General features: G+C 51.6%; 1 non-coding gene across 1 annotated transcript; it reads left to right on the top strand.

Annotated features, from left to right (window-relative positions):
* The first annotated feature begins 6,047 nt into the window (after positions 1–6,047).
* On the top strand, positions 6,048–6,154 carry LOC127493778 (U6 spliceosomal RNA). The gene has a single exon (XR_007924322.1). It is a non-coding gene; the product is annotated as a U6 spliceosomal RNA (small nuclear RNA).
* The last annotated feature ends 21,229 nt before the right edge of the window (positions 6,155–27,383 follow it).

Genomic DNA, 27,383 nt, shown 5'->3' with positions numbered 1-27,383 from the left:
AGGAGCTTCATCTGGGTCTCCCCTGTGAGTGGCAGAGGCCCAAGCACTCGGAGCATCATCTGCAGCTTTTCCAGGCACAGGGAGCTGGATCAGAAGTGGAGCCGCCTGGGCTCAGATGAGTGCGCATGTGGGATGCCAGCGTCGTAGGCAGCAGCTTAACTCATTATGCCACAATGCTGGCCCCAACTATTTTCTTGATCTGACTCCCACGCTGCCTAAAGCATGATGCTAATGCATCCTTCCGTGTTATCCTCACGATGTCGGGGAAAGTAGTGCTACATCACCACCTTGCCGATGAGGGACCCGCGGTGCAGTGGAGGCGCTTGCTCGTGGACTGACCTGCGGTGGCCAGCAGGAAGTTGCAGCCGCCGCCCCCTCCTAACTCCTTCCAGACCTGTACTCCCAGGACGCACTTGAACGGCCATTGTCCCTTTGGGTCCACTGTCTCGGGCAGGTAGGGGCCACGCTTTTCCCAGGCTGCTCGTGTTGGGGTAAGTTTCGGGCCACCCGGGCCTGGCCTGGCACTCTCCTAGTAGATCTGTGCTTAATAGCGTTACGGGAAAGCGGCAGTGTAGAAATTATTGTTACCTTGGTTCTTTCTCTCATGTGGAAGAAGAATTTCCAAGCGGACAGCAAAGAGTTTCAAAAGTATTTATTAGAATCAAGAGAGGAGCCGGCGCCGAGGCTCACTAGGCTAATCCTCCGCCTTGCGGCGCCAGCACACCGGGTTCTAGTCCCGGTCGGGGCGCCGGATTCTGTCCCGGTTGCCCCTCTTCCAGGCCAGCTCTCTGCTGTGGCCTGGGAGTGCAGTGGAGGATGGCCCAAGTGCTTGGGCCCTGCACCCCATGGGAGACCAGGATAGGTACCTGGCTCCTGCCATCGGATCAGCGCGGTGGGCCAGGCGCGGTGGCCATTGGAGGGTGAACCAACGTCAAAAAAAGGAAGACCTTTCTCTCTCTCTCTCTCTCACTGTCCACTCTACCTGTCAAAAAAAAAAATAAAAAAAAAAGAATCAAGAGAGGAAAGAACCCAAAAGTGCAATCTTGGGGACCAAACTGTCAATCAACAAGGTGGAGGCAAACTCAACAAATGACCTGACTTACAATTCTCCATCCTGCCTGGCCTGCTAAGGGTGGGAGAGGTAACTGGTTTTCACAGTAAGCTGTGAGCTCAGGAAGAGCTGCCTTGCTATTCTCATGGTAAATTTGGAGATTCCAAAGGAAGGAGGGTGGCCTGTTTGCTCTTGCTAAAGACAACCTTTTGGGGAAAGGACACAAATATTTTACACCCCAAATTCCATTGGGATCTGCTGACTCCCTGTGAACCAACCTGACTCCTCACAAGAGCTCCGCAGTGCTCTGGCGAAGATGTTGTCCAAACCGTGCTGCAGATGGAAGCTCCTCCCACGGAGTCCGTCCTTCCCCTCCGCTCACGGCCCTCAGCCTGCATTGTGGTCTGGACGCTCTTCCTGCCGACTTCTGCCCCCTCCCCTTATCCTCTACAGATGTCGTCCCCATGGACGTCTCTGGCACAGGCACTTGCACCTCGCTGTTGGGGTCAGAGGACCCAGAGTAACGCATGGAGCACAGGCTACAGCCTCTGCCCTTCTGCACAGCCCTGGAGGCTGGCACAGCCGCTCAGCCCAGTCGACGGGAAGCACTTGCGGCATAGCCGGTCCCTGAGCGGGTGGAAACAGCAGCCTGCTGTGGAAAGTCTGGGGCCATGAGCAGGGCGAGGGACACCGGGAGGGAAGAGCTCTTGCATCCTGCCAGGGGAGCCTTGCAGACTGCTGGCTTCCTGAGCCCCGGTCTGGTGCTGACCCAGAAATAGGCCCGGAGACAAGAAGAATGCTTCAGCAGGCTCCACTCCCAGCTGGCCCAAATGACTCTCAGAAGTAGCCAGCTCCCCTTGCTCTAATTCACACTCAGCAGGTGGTTTACCTGGGCTGCGATTTGATGTGGGAAAAGAACTCATTCACCCAGAAGGAGGTGACCTTGGTGTTTTAACCTTGGGGTAAAACCATGTGGATGCCTTATACAAGAAAGAGCCCCAAACCCCTCACCTTCTGTTCTGTGCAGAATAAATGGAATAAACCTTGCTGAAGCTGTGCCCAGACTGCATGCTACCTGGGTCTGGAATCCTGAATGTAAGTTACCCTAATAAAATTTAAATCTTTATGGAGCTTCCTTCTTCATTTTATAGTCTCAGGATTCCCACTCAGTTCAGAGGACACCACGTGCTATGGATACCACATTTAGACACATAGGCATAAGAGCAAAAACCCCAGAGGATTTCTGAGTGAAGTACAGGTAAATTGGGGTAGCTCATAAGAGAAATAACTTTTCTATTCATTCATCCACCTACTCATCCATCCATCCACCCATCCATTAATCCACCCATCCATCTACCCACCCATCCACCCATGTATCCATGCATCTATGCACCCATCCATCTGTTCTGGGATGGTTAGACCCAGATTCTTGTTTCTGTTTTAAGAAAATAATTTGAGGATGAGAAGCAGGTAAAGGTCAGCAGAGAAGCAAGACTTATTTGCATGCAATGTGAAGTACACACTCAAGAAGGCATGTGGATAAACTCAAGAGACAGCTGCACTCCATGAGTTTGGGGCCTGCCCTTCATAGGACCTGGAGGCATAGAGAGTGGGGCTTCACTGAGTATTCAATGGTGACAACTTGGGGTAGGGCTTCAGTACTGCCCATTTCTTTGCCCCCCCCCTTTTTTAAAAAAAAAAAAACTCGGAATGTCATGGCCTTAGGAGTAGGATGGCAATAGGCATGTCAGCTATGATAATTTTATTATAGCGACCTTACAAAGTCATTGTGGAGATACAGCCAGCAGCCACGTTGGTTGTTTTTAACTAGCACCTGTTGTAAGTAGAAAAATTGTGGCGGTTGTACTTTTCATTGTACCGATGTGGGGTCTTTTGGGTGGTGGTGTGGGTGGGGGTGGAGATACAGGTGAGGCTGCAGAGAGGAGCTGGCTCCCTCAGTTCCTCCCTGCTACCTCCCTCCCTGCCTACATCACATCCAACCACCCCACAATGGTCTGACACCTGTTACCTGTTGGATACTAAGGAGGCAGAGGTGAATACAGGAGGAAGGCATTTGACAGGTAAGTTTCACTGTGTGTCCCAAAGAGGAGACATCAACCAACTGAAGGGGCTAGAAGTATTTTCTTCGAAGGGGGCCATAAAGGTCATTGTCTTTTCCTTGATACGAACGTGCCCTACTGGATAGTTTGAGCTGAAGAAAACTGAGAAGCCCACATGTCTCTCTGATCTTCTGTCTTGAAGATCTTCATGTGACAGGTGCTCTGTCTTATACCCAGAGGGAAGGAATGTCACACAGCAAAGCCAGGAAAAATGAAGCTTGCTAAGTTTCCCCAGGTATATTACATTAAGTCATATCTGCTTTGTCCAATTGCACTTCTGCTTGATTCTTCACGAAACCTAAGGATAAAAATTGTTAGTCTGTGGGTCTTCATTTCTTTCTAAAATTATTTACTTTTATAAATAAATATTTAATTTTTATTTACTTGAAAGGCAGAGTTACAGAGAGAGGAAGAGAGAGGGAGAGGGATCTTACATCTGCTGGTTCACTTCCCAAATGGCTGCAACAGCTGGGGCTGGGCCAGGCTGAAGCCAGGAGCCCAGAGTTCCTTTTGGGTCTCCCACATGAGTGCAGGAGCCCAAGTACTTGGACCATCCTCTGGCACTTTCCAGGCTGTTAGCCATGAGCTGGATCAGAAGTGGAGCAGCCAGGGCTGAAACCTGTGCCCATATGAGATGCTAGTGTTGCAGAGACTTAACCCACTATGCCACAATGCGAGCCCCATATTTAATTTTGTTTATTTGAAATTCAGAGAGAGCGAGAGCCCTTCTATTTGTTGGTTCACTCCCCAAATGCCCACAATAGCTGGGGCTGGACCAGGCTGAAACCAGAACTACATCGAAGTCTCCCTTGTGGGTGGCAGGGACACAAATGCTTGCGCCATCACCACTGCCTCTCACAGTGACCTTGGCTGGAAGCTAGAACCAGAGATGGAGTTGAGGCTTTAACTCTGATGTGGGATGTGGGCGTCCCGAGTGACATCTTAACCCCTGTGCCAGATGCTCACTCCGGGTCTCCATTTCTGAAGGCTGCAGTGTAAGTTAGTGCTCTCCAGATGGGCCAAACCCATAAAAACTAGATGAAAGGGGGTTTATTAGTGCATTTGCTCACGTCCTGGTTGTGGAGACTGATAAGTCCCACGGCAGGCCGTCAGCAAGCAGGAACCTCTGGATGCTGGTAGCCTGGGTCAGCCCAAGTCTGCAGTTCTCAGAACCAAGGCAGATAAGGCAAAAACCTGGGAGTGTAAGGGCCAGAGGGCCTGCGTTCTGATGTGTTGAGGTAGATTCGTTCTGAAAGGAGGGGCGTGGTGGGGGCAAGAGGCATGGAGTCACCACACAGACCCTGGGAGACAGTGAAAGCAGGCCAGAGGCAAGCAGCTTGCAGACTCGTTTATTTCAGTTGGTACAGCAGCTTAAATAGCCAAGGCAGCCAATCCAGTCAAGGGGCGGTCTATGCCTTAACCAATCACAGCCTGTTGCCAGGCAGGCTCTGTGGCCAGTGGCCATCTTGACATGGCCTTTTCATTCCACCACACTGATGTCCAAAGGGAGAAGTAGGAGTGTGGTCCAGCCCCAGGAGAGAGAGGAACTCTTTTTCCCTCCTTTCTTGTTCCGCGTGGCCCCAGCTGTTCGGATGGGGTCTGCCCACACTGAGGGCAGGTATTCTGTATTCTGTCCTGGAACGCACGCAACAACCTCCTCTGGAAATGCCTTCACAGACACACCCAAAACTACTGCTTTACTAGCTCTCTAGGTATCCCGTCATCTAGTCCAGTGACACCTAAGATCAACCATCACAACTCCCAGGTCACATAAAACTTTGGTTACACAAATTTGTTCTCTGTCTGCCTTTTGTTCTGGGCTGTCAGCAGTGACTCTTGCAGTGGGTAGAGAAAAGATGCGACTTCTTCTCATACACGTTCTGAACTAGTAAGGCTTCTTTATTACTGGGGTGGGGTGGAGTGGGGGGAGGGGCACAAAAATCAACCCTTAAGAGAGGGAAAGAAGGCGCTCACAGGAAGCTGTTGTCCACAGGAAGACAAGGGTAACAGGAATGGACAAGAAAGATGTGACTCACAGAGATTTAGGGAGCAGAGTCAGCGGGAATTGGTGATTGAATATTATGGACGATGAGGGAGAAAAGGAGATTCCCACGTTTCTAGTTAAGGGTGTTGGGTGAAATGAGGTGGACTCAGTGGGGATGGGGTGATGGAGATGTGGGACCCAGTTGCAAGGTGTCCGGCTCATCAATTAATTCACAAGTTTTATTGGGATTCCACTTCCGGGCGAGGTTCCCCGGTCCCAACAGAGGGGGGGCGGGCAGGGAAGTCGCGCGTCAGAGGTTGGGAGGGCTCCTTTACAGATAGAGGGCATGGAGGTTAAAAGTTGAGGCAGGTCTGATCCTCATTGGTTGACCTTTAGGCATCCATGGGGACCTTGACAAGGACTTTTCTTCCCCGGAAGTGTGGGTAGGGACTCTACTTTTCTGGAAGTATAGGCCTTCTCTCCTTGCGGATCCCAAAGCTACCACCAGTGAGAAGCTGGGTGTCCATGCCTAGGCAACCCTAAGTGTTTCTCACTTTGGCCAATGCAGTGACTTCCTAATAGGCCACCAGCTTCCACTGTGGTTGCTTTCAAATCCATGTTTCTCTCTTCCTTTCTCTCTGTCTCTTGCTAAAATTTATTTATTTATTTGAAAGGCAGAACGAGAGAGAGAGATCTTCCTTCCGCTGGTTCACTCCCCAAATGGCTGCAATAACTAGTGTTAGGGTAGCTAGGTAGACTTACCCTAAGTGTGTAAGAGGAGCCAGAGAAAATGGGAATTTTTTTTAGAAAAATGGGGATTTCTGTGTGGAGGAATAAGGAAAAATGCAGAAGCAAGTCTGATAAGTACTTGCACATCTAAAGAATTGCTCTGGTGCTTGCTTCGGCAGCACATATACTAAAATTGGAACGATACAGAGAAGATTAGCATGGCCCCTGCGCAAGGATGACACACAAATTCGTGAAGCGTTCCATATTTAAAAAAAAAAAAAAAAAGAATTGCTCTGGTTCAATAACCTTGTTAGGAGAGTTTCAGCCCTCTCCCTGGGGGCAGTTTAGGGGAATCGCCCCTGCCCTGCACCCAGAGGGCCATTAGGTCCCAAAAGCACTGTGCTGATAAGGTCCAGGGAGGGCTCTGGGGAATTCCACACCCAGAAAGCCCTCCACCCGGCACTTTCCCAGAGGAGGGAGGAGGGGAGGAAAAATAGGGAGGAACAGTGCACGCATACAGCCGTATAAACTCCGGTCCTAATGCAGCCTGGGCTCTCAGCCCTTCCCTGAGATGGCCACCGGGTGGTCAGGTGTGTACTCTCTTCATTAAACTTGGCTGCCATGCTTACTGCTGCTCTCTGTCTCATGTCCACATTCTCTCTTTCACAAAGACAAGAATCTCCCATCAGCCATCTCCAGTAGCCCTAGGGCCAGGCCAGGCTGAAGCCAGGAGCCAGGAGCTCCATTCAGGTCTCCCACATGGGTGGCAGGGGCCCAAGTCTTGGGCCATCTTTGGTTGCCTTTCCAGGAATCCGGATGGGAAGCAGAGTGGTTGGGACTGGAGCCAGCACTCCAATGCGGGATGCCTGTGTCACAAGAGGCAGCTTAACCCGCTGTGCCATAACGCCCGCCCCCAACCCACAGGGGCCGGAGTGGACTTTGCAAAGCCCTCCCTCCTGATTCAGGCCCTTCGCTCTTTGCTATTTGCTGTTTGCTGAGATCCTAAGGCGCTGTGTGAGCTGATGGACACAGGTCTCTGCAGCCGCATCCCACTCCGTGCCCGGCACACTGCACTCCAGACAAGCTCCCCTTTCCACGGTTCCTCAAGCCCTTGCCCTTCCAAGGCCTTTGCTGGGATCCGTCCTCGGCTCGGAAGCTCTTCCCCGGCTCCTCACTGCCTGCTTCTGTCTCCCTCCTCAGATGCCTTTTGTACAGGGACAAAATTACAACAATTTAGTGTAACGATCATAATTGGCTTTTATTTTTAATGGCAGCATCAAGGCAAGACTTCATTCTATAAAAGAGAATAAGGGTTCCAGTGGGCTGAGCAGAAGAGTTGGTTTTATAGACAGAGGAGGGCTGAGAACAGCAGAACAAAAGCAGATTGATTGTGGCAAAGTTATTGCCTTGCGAGGTAGGGGCAGGGAGGCAGAACAATAGAAAAAGAACCAATTGGCTAACCTCAGGTTACTCCAAGTTACCCTTTAGTGTGGAAAGATTAAGGCAGGGAACTTTATTATGGCAATTGCCGCTGGCCTCTTTGGGAAATTTGACTGTTACATCTCCAACCCTAATTTCTCAGAAGTCCAGATAAACAGCCTAGTTTCAGCTTGGGAATGTGGCGCTTTTCCAGGAGTGACTCCCTGCTGATTGTTAACCCAATCTGTTCTGTTCTGGCCTAGCCTAGTGGAGGAACAATGCATCAGACAATGCATCCTGTGATTTTTTTTTTTCAAAGATTTTATCTACTTATTTGATAGGTAGAGTTACAGACAGAGAGAGGGAGAGAAGTCTTCCATCCATTGGTTTACTCCCCAGATGGCTGTGATGGCTGGAGCTGGGCTGATCCGAAGCCAGGAGACAGGAGCTTCTTCCGGGTCTCTCACATGGGTCCAGGGGCCCAAGGACTTGGGCCATCTTCTACTGCTTTCCCAGGCCATGGCAGAGAGCTGGATCGGAAATGGAGTAGCCGGGGATCAAAGCAGCACCCATACAGGATGCCGGCATTGCAGACAGTGCTAAGCCACAGTGCCGCCCCATTGTGTGATTTTTAATTGACCTTCAATATCACCTGCCCTCAGCAGTCCTAAGGCACAGGACTTTCCTTCACAGCCCGTCCCATTCTCTGTCGCCTCCAGAACACTGATCTCACTAAAGCATAAACCAAGCTAACGGATGGTGTCATGGCCTCTATCGCATCCCCGTGGCTTAGCATGTCTGACGGGAAGTAGTTGCTGGAAGCAGTTCTGGCTGGATAAGCTGACAACCCCACAGGCCTGTAAGTCATCAACAGACACAGGAAGGAAAGCAAGTGGAGGGGACAAGGAAAGACGCTGGAACTGGGGTGTGCTCTCTCAGGGGCCGACGGTGGAGACTCCAGGAGGTGGCAGCAATGGCCAGGGGACCTGCTATATGGGATTTCAACCCAGAATCCATCAGGAGGCTTGTTAAAATGGCAGTGACCTGGGGCCAGCGCTATGGCATAACGGGTAAAGCCGCAACCTCCAGTGCCGGCATCCCATGTGGGCACTGGCTCGTGTCCCGGCTGCTCTTCCTCCGATCCATCTCTCTGCTATGGCCTGGGAAAGCAGTAGAAGATGGTCCAAGTCCTTGGGCCCCTGTACCCAGGTGGGAGACCTGGAAGAAGCTCCTGGCTCCTGGCTTCATATCGGCCTAGCTCCGGCAGCTGCAGCCATTTGGGGAGTGAACCAGCAGATGGAAGACCTCTCTCTCTCTCTCTCTCTTCCTCTCTCCCTCTCTCTGTCTGTAACTCTACCTCTCAAATGAAATAGGCATGTGATGTCCTCCATTGTGCCTCCTGGGGAGAGGGAAGGAACAAAGGGTAAGAAGTTTCTGGAAAACCAAGGTAGCTCTTTAAAAAAAAAATAAAGATAGATTGATTGATTTAAAAGGCAGAGTTAGAGAGAGGGAGGGAGATAGAGAGAGATCTTCCATCACTTGTTCACTCTGCAAATGGCCACAACAGCCAGGGCTCTGCCAGGCTGAAGCCAGGAACCAGGAACTACACCCTGGTCTAATACCAGTGAAAGGGATCCAAGCACCTGGACCATCTTCTGCTGCTTTCCCAGGTGGATTAGCAGGAAGCTGGATTGGAAGTGGAGCAGCTGGGACCGGAACCAACACCCAGATGGGATGCAGGTGGTGGCTTAACTGGCTGCACCACAGTGCTGGCTCCCAAGGGGGCTCTTGGCTGATACTATCAGCCTTCTGGAAAACTGGCATGTGGGGAGAGGAGGGCTCAGGGAGGCAAGGGCCATGAGGTCCAAATCCGGTTTGCCTTTCTGGAACTTTTGGCACTGTGGGCTGCCACCTCTGCACAACGCTGCCCTGCCTTGGCCTCTGTGACTTGGCTGTTTCTCTTTGTAGCAAAGCTTAGCACCTTCCAGTGCCACACTCTGGGGAGGTGCCAGGGACTCAGAGAAGCCCGCGGGCTTGCAGGGCACAGGGATCACCATGTCTTCACGCTTTGCTCTCACCCCTCCAGCTGCTCCCTCTCGGTAACTTCCCCAAACCTCCTTCCTCTCTATCTGCGCTTCACGTGTTCCTGTTTCTTATTGTGCGGTCCTGGGCCCTCCTCTCCCCTAGGTGAAATCAACAGTCCGCAAAGCTCTGGACCTCAAGCAACGCAATACCACCAGGGAATTTGTCAGATATCAAATTCTCTGACCTCAGCCCAGGGCCCATGCAATCAGAAGCTCCAGGGATGAGGTTCAAAAACCTGTGGCACAGTGGGTTAATGCCCTAGCCTGAAGCACTGGCATCCCATATGGGCGCCAGTTCGAGACCCGGCTGCTCCTCTTCTGATCCAGCTCTCTGCTATGGCCGGGAAAGCAGTAGAAGATGGCCCAAGTCCTTGGGCCCTTGCACCCACGTGGGAGACCCGGAAGAAGCTCCTGGCTCCTGCTTCAGATCGGCACAGCTCCGGCCATTGCAGCCAATTGGGGAGTGAACCATCGGATGGAAGATCTCTCTCTGCCTCTCTCTCTGTGTAACTCTGACTTTCAAATAAATAAATAAAACTTATAAAAAAAGATTTATTTATTTTAAAGGTAGAGTTACAGAGAGAGCGAAGGAGACAGAGAAATTTTCCATCCCCTGGTTCACTTCCCAAATGGCTGCACGGGCTAGAGCTGGGTCAGACCAAAGCCAGGAGCCAGGAGCTTCTTCCAGGCCTCCTACATGGGTGCAGGGACCCAAGGATTTGGGCCATCTTCTACTGCTTTCCCAGGCACATTATGGGGGGAGCTGGATCAGAAGTGGAGCAGCCAGGACTCGAACCGGAACCCATATGGGATGCTGGCGGAGCAGGCAGCAGTTTAACCATTATGCCACAACACGGGTCCCTCAGCGAGCTGTTTTGACAATGCCTCCAGGTTCTTCCAGGGCAAGCCCAAGGTCAGAGTTCTAGCGAGTCTCCTTAACTGGTCTTTTCTATTCACCTAGTTTTGATCATCATTCATAGCCCAGACCACTCTAGAGCTCCAACCTGTTCCTGGAGGAACTGCAGGCCACCTCAAAGCCCAGAGGGCACTGAGGACCTCTCCCTGCCTCTCCTGTGTCGCTAGCCCAGTGCCTCCAGTACTGCCAGGGTCTCCCTCTGGCTCCCGAGAGTGGCACTCGGTGCCTGCCTGTGCTTCCCGCCAGTACCGGGGCTCCGCCTGGAACCCTTCTCCTCCTCCTCTCCTGCCCCTCCAGGTCCCTCACATCAGCTGCATCCCCGTTCTGGGACTCACTTTCCCTGCCTGAGCCTCTCTCTTCCTCCAGGTCTCAGCGCACGCACCTGTCCCTGAGGGAGGCTGCAGGCGCCTTGTGAATCTCTGCATTCAGCTCTGCCTGCTCCCTTCCCAGAACACCATGGAATCCATCATGTACTGGCTGGAGCGTGAGCCTTCGAGGCAGGGACAGGGTAGCCTCGGTTCCTAGCACGGGGAGGAGCTCAGTGGCCCTTCCCATTCACCCGGTTGCACAAATCAGAAGGACCTGGACCTAGACCTGTTTCTCTTTTCACCCTGCTCCCCGATCCAGCCAGTCATCAGCTCCTACTCTGATCCCACCTCAGGCGATCTCCAGGCCCACCCCAGTTTTCATTTTCTCTTCCCCTGGCATCTCCTCTGTCACCTGTCTCTGGTGCAAAGCCAATTTTGGCCACTCCCTTGCCTACTGCCTTCGGTGATCTTCACTGTGTTCAGAATAAACCCAAAGCATCTTCAAGGCTCCCCAGAGCAGCCTGCTCTGCTCTCCTCCCTCCCTTGTCCACGGCCCCTCCCACCACCAGCCCTCGCAGACTTTTGGGAGATGCAGCCCAGAAACTGCGTGCTCTAGAAAGCCTTCCTTCCTTCCTCATGGTCCAGGAACCGCCTCCTATCCCACTGCGCGGGGTGGGGTGGGGGGCTGGCAGTGTCTGTCTTGCTCACCTGTGCATCCCTGGCATCCAGCTCAGGGCCTGCACATCGGAGCAGGCCCTCCCCAATTCGGTCATCCCGTAGTTAGTGAGCCGTGGGGGGTCTTAGGAGCTGAGTGATGTTGTTTTACAAGAGTGAGACAGGGCCGGCGCCGTGGCTCAATAGGCTAATCATCCGCCTAGCGGCGCCAGCACACCGGGTTCTAGTCCCGGTTGCCCCTCTTCCAGGCCAGCTCTCTGCTGTGGCCCGGGAAGGCAGTGGAGGATGGCCCAAGTGCTTGGGCCCTGCACCCGCATGGGAGACCAGGAGAAGCACCTGGCTCCTGCCTTCGGATCAGCGCGGTGCGCCAGCCACAGCGCGACGGTCATTGGGGGGTGAACCAATGGCAAAGGAAGACCTTTCTCTCTCTCTCACTGTCCACTCTGCCTGTCAAAAAAAAAAAAAAAAAAAAAAAAAAAAAAAAAAAAACCAAAAACAAAAAAACCACCAACCACAAGAGGGAAAGACAGACGGTTTGGAAGCTGTGATGGGGGCAGGCGTTGTGGTGCAGACGGCTAAGCCACCTCCTGCCCGCATCCCATATTGGAGTGCCACCATATTGGAGTGCCGGTTTGAGTCCCAGCTCCTTGCTAATACTCATGGGAAAGCCGTAGAGTACGGCCCAGGTGTTTGGGTCCCTGCCACCCATGTGGGAGACCCAGATGGAGCTCTGGATGGACTCCCAGTTTTGGCCTGGACCTGCTCTGGCCCTGGCCGTTGCAGTCACTGGGGGAGTGAATCGGTGGATGGAAGATTTCTTTGTCTTTCTCTCTTTCTGTCTGTTTTTCCCTCTTTTGTTCTGCCTTTCAAATAAACAAATATACAAAACTTTAAAGAGGTGAAATAAATTATAAAAATAAAAATAAAAGCAGTAGTGTTGAAGAAAAGCCATTTCTGGGTGAGCAGACAGAGGCCTCATGGACCCTGGAGCAAGTCAAGGCAGAGGTGTGAGAGTGAGGAGGAGCACAGCGGTGCGGTGCAGTGGTTAGAGTGTGGACTTCGGGCCGTGCAGATCTGGGAGTCATCCACACACATTGCAGCTAAGAGCAACCACACAACCCACTTAGCTCCTGAAACTTGCACAGAGTGGTTTGTCGGAGGAAGCTGTGGCTGCTGCATTGGAGAATGCAGGGCCTAACTGGACGTGACCTAGAGCTCCTAAAAAAAATGAATAAATCTCAGAGTCCAGAGATTCAGGCTGACGTGGGTGCGCTGGACACCCTGTCCTGGACCCACAACCCCAGGCCCGATGCTGGGGAGGAGGATCACGGAAGGCACACTTATCTGCAAAGGCCTTGAGTCAGCATGGGGAGATAAGGACGGCTTTGCATTTGGTGGACAGTGGGGCTTTGTGCAGGCCCTGGCCACTCAAGTCCAATCCCAGGGTTCTCCCCGGATGCCCAGAACAGCCTCCTCCACCTCTGACGCCTCCACCGTCCACTCTGCATGAGGCATCCAGAGCCCTTTGCGAAGAGGTGATTGAGGGGCTCATCCCATATGGGCGCCAGTTCAAGTCCTGGCTGCTCCACTTCCGATCCAGCTCCCTGGGAAGCAGGGCTGAATCCCGCGTGAGGCTCCCGGAGCTCTCAGATAGGCGTGGGCAACACTATTTTCCAGACCAAATGGCAAGGGAGGTCATTTTAGGTGGGATGTGGAGGAACATCTTTAAATGTCAGCTGTGCATTACAAAATGTGAGCAGTAGCTCAACCCTTTGAGTTCATGAATACTCTTAGGAGGAAAATACAGAAAGAGCCAATTTAAAGAAAAATACTAAACAAAAGATGGTACAAGTGGAGCCCCGTGAAAGGAGGTGCCCAAATGACGCTCGGGGAAATTAGGCCCCTCCCTCCTGAGCTGTAGCTGTATCAGCCTTGTGGTCCTTGAAGATGATACACGCTTGTCTGCCAGGAATGTTCTGGAATGTTCTAGCCAATCTCACCCCCGCACCACTTCCCCGGACTGTGGCTAAGATAATGGCTCTCAGATACTGAATCCAGTGCTACTCTTGGGGTGGGGTGAGGGGGTCATTTTTTCCGGGGACCCCAGTCTTGTTATCCCAAAGGCCTCTTACTGCAGAGGGGAGGATCTGTCCTGTGCACCTGTGATTAAGTCTGCATCCCCTCCCCCAGCTAGACACGGGACTGGACTTCTCTGTCCCGCACCCAGCCCAGTGCCAGCCACACATGAAGCATGCGACACCTCCACCTAGCAACTCCGGGGTCAGTGTCTGGCACGCCTGCCTCGTGGCTGCTGATGGGGACAGAAATCAGCCTTTCCATAAGAGCTCACCTGGCCCCACCAAGTGCGTCCTGAGCAGGGAGCCGAGGAGAGCGGAAAGTGAGTATAGTGCGGGAGAGGCTTCAGGGAGAGACTTCCAGAGCCGGTAGAGAAGGAGACACGGGGTTGCCGACCGTTGCTCCCAACCTGAACCTGTCTGTAACCGGGAGTCATGGCGATCAGCTGTGGGCCCTCTTCGGGGGAGGTTCTGTGGGCCATGCAGGCCGCTGGGTGCTTCTGCCCAAGTTCCTTTGTTTTCCATTTCTCCTTCCTTCCTTCCTTCCTTCCTTCCTTCCTTCCTTCCTTCCTTCCTTCCTTCCTTCCTTCCTTCCTTCCTCTTCTTTCTTTCTTTCTTTCTTTCTTTCTTTCTTTCTTTCTTTCTTTCTTTCTTTCTTTCTTTCTTTCTTTCTTTCTATCAGATTTTTATTTATGTATTTGAAAGGCAGAGTTACAGAAGGAGAGAAAGAGAGAGAGGGAGAAAGAGAGAGAGAAAGGTCTTCCATCTTCTGATTTGCTCCCCAAATGGCCACAAAGGCCGGAGCTGGACCAATCCACAGTCAGGAGCCAGGAGCCCCCTCGGGGTCTCCCACGTGGGTGCAGGGGCCCAAGGACCCAGGTTACTCTCTATTGCTTTCCCAGACCATAGCAGAGAGCCAGATTGGAAGTGGAGCAGCTGGGACTTGAATTGGTGCCCCTATGGGATGCTGGCACTGCAGGAGGTGGCTTTACCCACTACACCTCAATGCTGGCCCCTCTGTCCAGATATCTAAGGGTCTCCAGCAGCTCCTCTGTGGCCACGGCTTGGCCTTTTCTCTTGGTCCCTCACAACCCTTCAGTATCTGCTTAACCTGCACCGAGCAGCCTCCTGATGCCAGGCTTTTGCTTTGTAAAGATTTAGGTCCAGGATGTATGTTGTTTAAATTTCAAAAATATTATTGTTATGTACTTATTTGAAAGGCAGAATGATTGAGAGAAAGAGAAAGAGATCTTTTGTCCTCTGGTTCACTCCCCAAATGGCCACAATGGCTGGCCAGCCCTGGGCCAGGCTGAAGTCGGGAGCCTGAATTTCATCGGAGTCTCCCTTGGCAGGAACCCAAGTACTTGGCGCATCATTGACTGCCTCCCCAGGCACATTAGCAGGGAGCTGAATAGGAAACAGTAGCGGGGACTCAACTCCGCACTCAGATATGGGATGCAGGCAGCACCGCACTAGTGTCTACCCCTACACAGTCCTAATTAAAAAATTGTGTGATGCAGGAAAGTCCAGAGACGAAGGTAACAAACACCCGTATGTTCGTCGCGGAGAATAATCAGCTATAAACGTTCTTGTTCCGGATGTACCTTTCTATAAAATAAACAGAGCATCACAGATAAAGCTGACGTCTCCTTCGTTCCTCCGCAGGGTCCAGTTCCTCTCGCTCCCTTCCGTTTCCAGAACAGTTGTTATTAATCTGCCGTGCATCTTTCTCTTTTATTTCTGTGAACAAAGCAGTGTGTGCTTATAGCAGCATCATTCCGAATAGCCAAAATGTAGAAACCAGATGTCCATCAACCGATGAATGGAGAAACAAATTGTGGTCTGTCCCTACAATGGAATATGACTAAGCAGCGAAAAGAAACCAAGGGCCAATCCCCGCTCACATGGATCAGTCCTGAAAACACAGGTGAAAGAGGCAGCCGGAGCAGGTTCCTACCGACACTCAACACCACAGGACATTTACATGGAGACGGAGGTAGCTCGGTGGCTGCAGGCGGCTGGGGGCAGACAGCAAAGCAAGCTAGTGCTTTTCCTGGAGATGTCTCATTGCCGCGTGTTTACTTATCTACTCGCGTTTATTTTAAGGGTTCTATGATCGCTTATTGGAGGAACGTGATTTTCTTTGCAATTAGCAGATGGTACAGTTGATGCAATTTCCCTCCCCGAGCTGAGCGCCGCCGCCTGAACAGCCTTGACAGCGTCTCCTCTCTGGGATAAGGAAACTGCTTTCCAGGATGTTGTCCGGTCGTCCTCCAAGTGGTTGTATCAACTGCACTCCCACCAGCGCTTACAAATTCCCACAAGTCCTTCCCACCAACACTGTTTGTTTGTTTTTTTAAATCAGCCTTTTGGATTTTTGCTACTTGGTCCTTGTGCACTTTTAATTTGCCCTGATATGTGATTTTTTATTTTTATTTTTTGACAGGCAGAGTGGACAGTGAGAGAGAGACAGAGAGAAAGGTCTTCCTTTGCCGTTGGTTCACCCTCCAATGGCCACCACGGCTGGCGCGCTGTGGCTGGCACACCGCGCTGATCTGATGGCAGGAGCCAGGTGCTTCTCCTGGTCTCCCATGGGGTGCAGGGCCCAAGCTTGGGCCATCCTCCACTGCCTTCCCGGGCCACAGCAGAGAGCTGGCCTGGAAGAGGGGCTACCGGGACAGAATCCGGCGCTCCGACTGGGACTAGAACCCGGTGTGTCGGCGCCGCAGGCGGAGGATTACCCTAGTGAGCCGCGGTGCCTCTCCCAGATATGTTCTTTATTTCTAGGTTTTTTTTTCCCCCCTGTTTCTTTTTCTCTCCCCTTCCTCCCCACCCCCTCCTCTCTGCCTTTCTAGTATTTTATTGCCTATTTCTCAACCTGCACACTTCCATATGGATTTGGAATCACTGAGTTTAGATTCTAAAGTAACCTAACAAACTGGAACCACATCAGCGGACAAATCAGGCCCTAGCTGCTCGCTGCTGCCACGGCTAAGAAAGGGCTTGTTTCAAGAAACCAGCGCCTTTACCAATTGACACTCCTGTTTATGGCATCAGTAATCTCCCTATGTAAAGTCAACAACAGGAGTCACTGTGCACTTACTCCTCATGTAGGATCTCTGTCCTTAACGTGCTGTACACTGAGGCTTAATGCTATAATGAGTACTCAAACAGTATATTTCACTTTGTGTTTCTATGGGGGTGCAAACGACTGAAATCTTTACTTAATGTACACTAAACTGATCTTCTGTAAAAAAAAAAAAAAAAAGAAAGAAAGAAAGAAATTATCAATTCCCAACTTGACTCTCACTGGGATTAAACATGACAATAGGTCTGATCTGATTTCATCATCATTTAAAAAAAATCATCTATTATTTTTCACTTTATGTTTCTGTGTGGGAGCAAACTGTTGAAATACTCACTTAAGGTATACTAAGCTGATCTTCTGTATATTAAGATAATCGAAAATGAATCTTGATGTGAATGGAAGGGGAGAGGGAGTGGGAAAGGGGAGGGTTGTGGGTGGGAGGGAGGGTATGGGGGGGGAAGCCATTGTAACACATGAGTCGTACTTTGGAAATTTATATTCATTAAATAAAAGATAAAAAAAAAAAAAAAAAAGAAGGCAAGGTGAAAAAAAAAAAAAAAAAAAAAAGAAACCAGCACCAAGGCTCACTAGGCTAATCCTCTGCCTGCGGCGCCGGCACCCCAGGTTCTAGTCCCGGTTGGGGCGCCAGATTCTGTCCTGGTTGCTCCTCTTCCAGGCCAGCTCTCTGCTGTGGCCCAGGAAGGCAGTGGAGGATGGCCCAAGTGCTTGGGCCCTGCACCTGCATGGGAGACCAGGAGAAGCACCTGGCTCCTGGCTTCGGATCAGCGCGGCGCGCTGGCCGTAGCAGCCATTTTGGGGGGTGAACCAACGGAAGGAAGACCTTTCTCTCTCTCACTGTCTAACTCTGTGTCAAAAAAAAGAAACCAGCAGTCTAGGGGAACGGCGATCTTTCTGTCCAGCAAGCCACAAAAAGGATTTTTAAAGGGAAGGGGGTGGCCGCAGGGTGGTTGGAAAAGACAATGAGTCCAGGCAATTGATAATTAGGCAGATGTCCAGGCTTTGTTCCGGATTCAGCCAGGTGGAGGTTTCTTGCTAATGCAACTTAGAATCAGTTGGGAGAAGCTTCTTTGATAGCCGGGTCTAAGGTCGGCCTTTCCAAGTCCTCGCCTTTCCTAGCTCGTGAAATTCCTATGGTAATTCACGCTATTAGCAGCTGGCTTTTGTTAGATAAAATATGAAAAGAAGGGAAGGCAAAATGCCTCACCAAGGGGAAAATGTGAAAAGAAAGGAATGGGCACTGCTCCCCCGGAGTCTCCCCCGCTGCTGCAGCGGGTTTCTCACTTACGTAAGTCTTGCCTTGTTCACGGTCCCGTCCGGGAGGACATTTATTTTCACATGAGATGGGAACCAGACCGCCTTCCGTGTCCAGTAACAGTATTAGAGAAATTGCAACAGGGGTGTGCGTTGGGCACAGAGGTTAAGGCACCCCCTGGGGAGTGCCTGCTTGGTGCTTTGGCTCCACGTCCAAGCCAGCTTCCTGCTGATGCACACCCTGGGAAGCAGCCGGCGGTGGCTCCAATACTTGGGTCCCTGCCACTCACCCGGGAGACCCAGAGATTGGGTTCTGGCTCAGTCCTGGCTGTTGCAGGCATTTAGGGGGTAAGCTTGTGGATGGAAGAGTAAACTCTCCTCTCTCTCTCCCTGTTTCTCTGCCTTTCAAGTAAAGTGAAAACACGGAAGTAAGATTTTTTTTTTAAAAGAAAGATGTCTGGGGCCGGCACTGTGGTGTAGTGGTAAAGCTACCGCCTGCAGTGCCAGCATCCCACTATGGGCACCGGTTCAAGTCCCGGCTGCTCCACTTCCAATTCAATTCTCTGCTGTGGCCTGGGAAAGCAGTAGAAGATGGCCCAAGTCCTTGGGCCCTTGCACTCACTTGGGAGACCTGGAAGAAGCTCCTGGCTCTTGGCTTCAGATTGGCGCAGCCCCAGCTGTTGAGGCAAATTGGAGAGTGAGCCAGCGGATGGAAGACCTCTCTCTCTCTCTGCCTTTCCTTCTCTCTATGTGTAACTCTAATTTTCAAATAAATAAATAAATAATTATTTTTTTAAAAAAGAAAGACACCTTTGTTATGGTTACAATAGTTTCAAATTATAGATTTATTTCCAGTTAACTGGAATGTTATTTTATTGAGTATTCTCATCCATGAACAAATGAAATATTTCCACCTTTTTAGGCCTTCCTTTACTTATTTTTTAAAGACTAATTAATTTATTTGAAAGGCAGAGTTACAGAAAGAGGTCTTCCATCTGCTGGTTCGCTACCCAGATGGCCACAATGATCACAGCTGGGCTGATCTGAAGCCAGGATCCAGGAGCTTCTTCCAGGTCTCCCGATGTGGTGCAGGGGCCCAAGCACTTGGGCCATCTTCTGCTGCTTTCCCGGGTGCATAAGCAGGGAGCTGGATTGGAAGTGGAACAGCTGGGACCCGAATCGACGCCCATTTGTGATGCTGGCGCTGACTGGCTATGCCACGGCACCGGTCCCGCCTTCCTTTATTTTTTAGAGCAGTTTTAGATTCCTAGGAAAAAGCAGTACAGAGTTCCTATACCCCCAGGCCCCAGCCTCCCCACTAGCAACATCCCCCAAACCCCCTCCAGTGGGACAGCCCCACCACAGCGGTAATTTATGACAGTGGATGAACTTCCATGCATTTCCAGGACTTTCTGAAGATCCTGCGAAGAAACAGAGCCAGCAGGGTTTATTACCAGTTATTACAAGGAACCGGCTTGCGCGGTTACAGAGGCTGCGAAGTCCCAAGACTGCAGTGCGCAGGCTGGGGACCCAGGGCAGCTCCAGCCCAAAAGCCTGCAGTACGGAGACTGAGAACAGATGTTTCCATTGGAGTCTGAAGGCTGCGAAAGACAGGTGGGCTCCGGTGATCGCCCAGGAGTTTCTTCTTTCTTGAGGGAGAGTCAGGCTTGCGACTGATTGGATTAGAGTAGCAATCGGCTTTATTCCGTATATCATTTCAAAAATTTTTTTTTTTACTGCCTTACACTATCTGCTTTCCTATTGATCATTGTAGGCTTTAGAGTCAGAAAATGACTGTGGTGCGATCTACACCCCAACCCCACCCTAGGCTCTAGCCCCCCTCCCTCCTGTGCCATTGCTGGAAGCCAGGTGGCCACACGGGCCAACCACCAGTGTCAGCCCCACCCACATCCTGATGGGATTCGCTGCTCCTACTTCCCTGCCCGCCCCCAGCAAAGTTTGAAAAGGACCTGTTCCTGAACACGTGGCTCTTTCCTGATCTCAGTCTCTCTCTCTGTCTCTTGATTTCTCTCTCACCCTCTCTCTCTCTTTTTCCTTCTTCACCCCTCCCTTCCAGTCTGTTGGGTTTCCTCCAATAAACTCTTTCCCTTACTCCGGTGTTTGGTGTGTTTTGTGGTGGCCTTACAATGACAGTTTTATCACTGGGCATACTAAAAACAATAGTTTACAAGCAAATCTCTGTAATTCAGAATACTTTGCAAAATATACACCTTGGTACACAACTGAATTGGGCTATGCTAAAATTAGAATTTAAAAGGCAGCTCAAGGGGCGGGCACTGTGGAGCAGTGGGTTAACGCCCTGCCCTGAAGCGTTGGCATCCCGTGTGGGCGCCGGTTCTAGTCCCAGCTGCTCCACTTCCGATCCAGCTCTCTGCTGTGGCCTGGGAAAGCAGTAGAAGATGGCCCAAGTGCTTGAGCCCCTGTACTCCGGATCTCCCACTTGGGTGGAGACCAGGAAGAAGCTCCTTGCTCCTGGCTTCGGATCGGTGCAGCTCCAGCCGTAGCTGCCAATTGGGGAGTGAACCATTGGATAGAAGACCTCTCTCTCTCTGCCTCTCCTCTCTGTGTAACTCTGACTCTCAAGTAAAAAAAAAAAAAAAAGTAAATCTTTACAAAAAAAAAAAAAAAAAAGGGCAGCTCAAAGCTGAGGGATTAAAATCCCCTGAGGGATTTAACACTGAGGCCCATAGAACAATGCTGACAGTCAAATGTTAATCTCATCCAAACACCCTCACTTTGGACACACCCAGAATAATGCTTGACCCTATCTCCAAGCACCCCACGGCTGGTGACACGAAATTGATAATCACATAGTGACAATTATTTTTTATATGTAGAGATTTTTTAAAAAGATTTTATTTATTTATTTATTTATTTGAGAAGTAGAGTTATAGACTGAGAGGGAGAGACAGAAAGGTCTTCCATCTGCAGGTTCACTCCAAATGGCCTCACGGTCGGAGCTGCGCCGATCCGAAGCCAGGAGCTTCTTTCGGGTCTCCCACATGGGTGCAGGGGCCCAAGCACTTGGGCCATCCTTTGCTGCTTTCCCAGGCCACAGCAGAGAGCTGGATTGGAAGAGGAGCAGCCGGGACTAGAACCGGCGCCCATATGGGATGCCAGCACTGCAGGTAGAGGATTAACCTACTGCGCCAGGGCACCGGCCCCGTGTAGAGATTTTAAGTGTACTTCATTTAAGAGGTGGAGAGACACACAGAGAGAAAATCCCTACCTACCGGTTCACTCCCCAAATACTCAGGAACTGAGAACTCAATCCAGGTCTCCCACATGGGTGGTAGGGACCCAAATCCTTGTGCCATCACTGCTGCCTCCTAGGGTGAACATTAGCAGAGCTGGGGCTCAACCCAGGCGCTCTGCTATGGGAGGCAGGAGTTGTCTCAAAAAGGAGCATCTTAACTGATGCACCAAACACCCACCTGTTTGAAGATCTGGAAAATTTGCCCATAAATCCCACTGAGCCTGTTTGTCCCTGGCTGGGGGAGCTGGGTAACTTGTTCTTCATGAATATCATTTCCCCTGAGCCATTCTGCCCTCCAGGAACCCACATGGGCCAGTTCTCCCTGGTTCTCTTTGAGGAATCTTGGTCTCTCAGTTTCTGAAGGATCCAGGAGCCTGAAGATCGAGGCGCTGTTCTATTTGTGCAAACTACTGGGGTTTTTGGAACAGTTATGGTGTTGTTATTTAAGGTGACCACTAGAGGGCAGTAGTGGATCAAGGACTGTATAATAAAAGGCTTAAAAAGAATTTAACAAAGGTAGATTTTTTTCTCCTCGTTTTTTGTCCCTGAGGATCCTGAGACAGAGAAGCTAAGAAACTTGCCCAAATCCAGAACATAGCAAATTAAATGTCAGCATAGGTGTGCCTGGCTCTAAATTTTATTGTTTTTAGTACAAATAAGTGATTGCTTTCTTTCATTGTTTTTTCCCCATTTATTCATTCAAGGGCAATATAGCAGAGTGGCTAAGGATTCCGTCTCTGCACTCAGACCTTAAATCTAGCATATACTAGCTAGTGCTCGGTGCTCGGTGCCTCTTAGCTTTATCTGAATGAGTCTATGGGAGAGATTAGAACTTGCCTTATTAAGTTATTATTTGCTTTCTTGTAGCAAGTTGTTTTTGTTAAGATTTATTTATTTGAAAGTTAGAGTGATAGAGAAAGATCTCCCATCCATTGGTTCACTCCCCAAATGGCCACCATGGCTGGGGCTGGGCCAGGCTGAAGCCAGGAGCCTGGAGCTCCATCCTGGTCTCCCATGTGGGTCTTCCCACTTGAGCCATCCTCTGCTTTCTCAGGCACACTAGCAAGGAACTGGATTGGAAGTAGAGCAGCCAGGACTCGAACTGGCGCTCATATGGATTGCCAGCATTGCAGGTGGCAGCTTAACCTGCTGCACTGATATCACTGTATGCTTATTAATAAATTCCCAGAATTAATAAGTCCATTAATAAGTCTTGCCTAATACTCAGAGAAGAACTCTGAATACCGGGATAGATAAACGAGGCAGCATGGTACTTTTTTTTTGACAGGCAGAGTGGACAGTGAGAAAGAGAGACAGAGAGAAAGGTCTTCCTTTTGCCATTGGTTCACCCTCCAATGGCCACCGCTGCCGGCGTGCTGCGGCTGGCGCACCACGCTGATCCGATGGCAGGAGTCAGGCGCTTATCCTGGTCTCCCATGGGGTGCAGGGCCCAAGCTTGGGCCATCCTCCACTGCACTCCCTGGCCACAGCAGAGAGCTGGCCTGGAAGAGGGGCAACCGGGACAGAATCCGGCGCCCTGACCGGGACTAGAACCCGGTGTGTCGGCGCCGCAAGGCGGAGGATTAGCCTAGTGAGCCGCGGTGCCGGCCTAGCATGGTACTTTTATTCCGTGAGAAAGATTCAGAGGAGAGTGAGAGCTTTTTCTAAAAGAGAGGGATAAATCTGGGTTCATACTGAGCGCCAGGAGCTAGCCACGTGGAGGAGCATCTAAGCTAGGAAGCACGGTGTGGGTGCATCTAGGCCATGAAGCCTGGAGGCAGGCGCAGGGTCCTGTGGGCCCACAATGGCAAGAGGCCAAAAGGAAAAAAAAGGGCTGGGCACACTGTGTCCCAGGCTTTTAATCCACTTCCAAAGAGGTGTGGTTAATTAACCTGATTGGCCAGTGGGTGCTCAGGTGTGGCCAGGTAGGGCATGAGGTCACAGAGGGGTGTGGTGAAGGCGTGGTCTTCCAGCTCACAAACCTGATCAGTTTTAACCTGTATGTCTGCCTACAGCAGTATCACAACACCAGCCCCTACACTAAGTTTTAAAGGTTAAGAAAGAGCTAGGGTTTTTTTTTTTTAATTTTTTATTTTTTTAAGATTTATTTATTTATTTGAAAGACAAAGTTACAGAGAGAGGTAGAGACAGAGAGGTCTTTCATCCACTGGTTCACTCTCCAGATGGCCACAATGGCCGGAGCTGTGCCGACCCGAGGCCAGGAGCCAGAAGCTTCTTCCGGGTCTCCCATGCGGGTGCAGGGGCCCAAGGACTTGGGCCATCCTCTACTGCTTTCCCAGGCTGTAGCAGAGAGCTGGATCAGAAGAGGAGCAGCCGGGATTAGAACCGCTGCCCATATGGGATGCCTGTGCTTCAGGCCAGGGCTTTAACCCGCTGTGCCACAGCACCGGCCCCAGAGAGCTAGGGTTTTAACTTAGTAACTTTCATAAATATAAACTAATGATGTATTCCAAAAATAAAACTTGTAAATCGTCTTTTCTGTATTTGAAAAGCATCCTCAGGAACCACGCCAGATGTCTGTCGACAGGCGGATGGATAAGCAAAGTGCATCCATTCTCCGCGGGGAGAGGCGGGAGCGGCCGATGCGCAGCACTCGGGGGATTGCTTCCAGAGCGTGCTAAGCGAAGGGAGCCAGACTCTGATTCCATTGCAGTGAAAATTCCGAGACAAAATACAGCCAGAGAGAGCAGATCCATGTTCCCAGGAGGCTGAGGCTGGGGAGGTGACTGACAGACAGCATGGGGTGGGGGTGGAGGGCAGAAAGGCTCTGCGTAACGATGGTTATCATCAGAGGGATACATTGACGAGAGACTCATAACATCGTGCACGTCAAATTGGTGATTATTTATTTGTTTATCTGAGAAGGAAAGAGACATCTGCTGGCTCATGCCCATATGTCTACAACAGCTGGTGCTGGGCTAGGCTAAAGCCAGAAGCCGGGAACTCAAACCAGGTCTCCCCGGTGGGAGGCGGGAATCCAATTACTTGAGCTCTCCCCCTTGCCTTCTAGGGTCTGCATCTGTGGGAAGCTGGAGGCAGGAGCTGGAGCTGTAACTCAAGGCCAGGCACTCTGGTGTGGGACGTGAGCACCTTGGCACACCAGTTGTCCATCCCCACAACTGACAAGTTTTATTGTATGTAAAGTATACCTTAATAATGCAGATTTAAAAAGAAATAATACTATTCTCAAGGTTACCAAAACAGGGTTTGAGGAAGGAAGGAGGCAGGGTCCCTTTGAAGAATGCTGTGGGAAGGGGGGTGGGACCCTCAGGAGAAGGCAGGGAATCAATCACCTTGTTGTCATGGAGCCCGGGAGAGCCGGGCAGGTGGAGAAGCAGAGGGGTCCCCCACTTGAGGTTCTGACTCCATCGAATCAAACCGCGTCACCTGGACTGAGTGAGGCCTCCCCAGCAGGTGGCAACCAGGGCTCAGCTGTGGCCTAGTGTGGACGTTCTCCACCACTGTGTAACAGTTACGGTACACTGAGTGATGTCAACAACCGGCATTTATCCTTTTACACTTTTGCGGCTCTGAGCGTGGCACGGCTGAGCTGCGTTTCCGCTCGGAGTCTCACCAGGCTGCAACCAAGGTGTTACCAGGCTCACCTCGAGCCTCTCTTGGGGCAAAACCCACTTCTTTTCAACTTTTATCTTTACAGAATGGCCATGCATTCACAGAGAGCCCTGGTCCGGGGAGTCCTGTTCATAGGCGGGACCATGATGTCCTGCATTCCCTCCATCTGCCTGCTTTTCACACCCGAGGGGTCTGAAAGCTGAGTGCTGACCACACTCCAGGGTCAGGGGTCATACTCGCAATTCCTCCTGTGGCCTGCAGTTTGCTGTGTAGGGCAGTGAGGCCCAGCTCCTTGCACCTCAGGGCCACATGCTGGGCAGTCGACATGGCAGTGTTCGGTGAGGATCCGCCCGGTCAGCCTCCGCCGACAGCCTGCCAGTTAGATGGTTTCCCTGCCAGAGCAGTCAGTGGCGTGGGCAGAGGCATCGCTGAAAGTTGCAAACATCTAAATCCTAGAGTTGCACGTGCGGAGCTCTTGGTACAGTCCCTGCACGCAGTGGGTGCTCGGGAAGCGCTGGTTCTTGCCGCCTTCTGTCTCCCTGACTGTGGGTGCGCACTCGGGCACTCGGGCTTCCCCTGGGGTCCAAACAGGTTCCGCTGTTTACTGTTTGTCAGACACAGGGGCAGGTGGTTTTTCTTTTTTTCTTTTTTTTTTTCTTCTCTAAGATTTATTTATTTATTTTTTGACAGGCAGATTTAGACAGTGAGAGAGAGAGAGAGACAGAGAGAAAGGTCTTCCTTTCCATTGGTTCACCCTAAATGGTCGCTACGGCCATGTGCTGCGGCTGGGGCACTGCACTGATCCGAAGCCAGGAGCCAGGTGCTTCCTCCTGGTCTCCCATGCAGGTGCAGGGCCCAAGCACTTGGGCCATCCTCCACTGCCTTCCGGGCCACAGCAGAGAGCTGGACTGGAAGAGGGGCAACCAGGACAGAATCTGGCGCCCCAACCGGGACTAGAACCGGGGGGTGCTGGCGTCGCAGGTGAAGGATTAGCCAAGAGAGCCGCAGCGCCGGCCTATTTACTTATTTGAAAGCCAGAGTTACAGAGAGGTAACACTGAGAGAGAGAGGTCTTTCATCCACTGGTTCCCTCCCCAATTGGCTGCAATGGCTGAAGCTGGGCTGATCCGAAGCCAGGAGCCAGGAGCTTCTTCCCAATCTCCCATGCATGTGCAGGCACCTAAGGATTTGGGCCATCTTCCATTGCTTTCCCAGGCCATAGCAGAGAGCTGGATCGGAAGTGGAGCAGCCAGGACTTGAACCGGCACCCATACAGGATGCTGGCACTGCAGGTGGAGTCTTTTTTTTTTTTTTTAATTTTTGACAGGCAGAGTGGACAGTGAATGAGAGAGAGAGAGAGAAATCTTCCTTTTTTGCCGTTGGTTCACCCTCCAAGGACCGCCACGGCTGCGGCCAGCGCATCGCGCTGAGCCGAAGCCAGGAGCCAGGTGCTTTTCCTGGTATCCCATGCAGGTGCAGGGCCCAAGCACTTGGGCCATCCTCCACTGCCTTCCCGGGCCATAGCAGAGGGCTGGCCTGGAAGAGGGGCAACCGGGACAGAATCCGGCGCCCCAACCGGGACTAGAACCCCATGTGCCGGGGCCGCAGGGCGGAGGAGATTCAGTTTCCTCGTCTACATGATGGACATAGTAAGTTCCACCCTTGCTCCCCAACCAAATCGTTGACAGGCGCACTGGCGCTCACACGCACTTCGTGTGAGCGTGAAAGCCTTGGAAGTGGCCCGGCGCCGTGCCGCGGAAGGATTAGTTCTTTGCGCTGTCGCTGACTGGTTCCTTTGAGTGTTGCTGGAGGCGAAGGCGGTGGGAGCGTCAGGGGTTTTCAGAGGTTGCCACAGAATGTCTGGGGCACCTGGGGTGGGGTGTGGCCGTACCAGACTTCCGGGAGCAGGGCAGTGCCCTCAGGACCGAGCCAAGCCAAGCTTGAAGCGGAACTCTGGGCCCCGGGCAGTGTGGCGGCCAGCCCGCTGTCTGACATTTCTCCGCCCACCACAGTCTTAGTTCTTCGCATCGCTACGTGATCAGACACCTGCTCCGTTTCACCAGCCACTATCGAGTAATTAACAAGGGAGTCGCAGCAGCTCTGTCCACGGGAGAGCAGTCTCCACCAGCAAGACCCACAGCCCCTAACCCTCCCTCAGCTCCGAGAGGAAGGCTGCCCAGGCGGTGCTGATCTCCAGCCATGAAACATCACTGGGATTGTGCTGGAGGAAGCAGCGTGCTCTGCCCGCCGAGGCTGACTCGGACAGGCCTGGGTTGGACTTTTGGCTAGAACTTCACTAAGTGTTGTGAACTTAGGGCGCCTTGAGGGACGACGTGAGCCTCCACTTTCCCTTCTATAAAACGGGGCTACTGACAGCTGAGCCCTGCTGTCCGAGGAGCCTGTGAGGTAACGCAGATCACCTGCTGTCATTAATGGGGTGAACCCACACCCAGTCCTGGCTCACCCCACGGTCTTCCTCCAGAAGGAGGCAAGGAAGCTAGTGTCGCGAGTGTTCCACCAAGCTGTGAATTCCGTCTCCTAAATAAATTATTTCATTCAACTCTTGCCCAGCCCCAGGAGATGGAATCTTGGTTCAGTGTCCTCATCTGTGAAATGGAGATATTCACAAAACAAAACAAAACAAAAAAACACTGGGCACGGTGTCAGGTGCACAGTTACTCAGTCCACAGCAGCTGCTGCTGCATCATCCCTGCTTTATAGATGAGGAGGTTCAAGTTCAAGGAGGTTGAGTAGCTTGCCCAGAGCCTCACCTCATTCGTAAGGGCCCAGGC

This window comes from Oryctolagus cuniculus, chromosome 7 (genome assembly GCF_051225735.1).
Source record: "Oryctolagus cuniculus isolate XC-2025 breed Fujian yellow rabbit chromosome 7, ASM5122573v1, whole genome shotgun sequence".
In the NCBI taxonomy this organism is placed as follows: domain Eukaryota; kingdom Metazoa; phylum Chordata; class Mammalia; order Lagomorpha; family Leporidae; genus Oryctolagus; species Oryctolagus cuniculus.
Note: the sequence above shows the minus strand (reverse complement) of the source record. Positions and strands in the feature narration are given on the sequence as shown.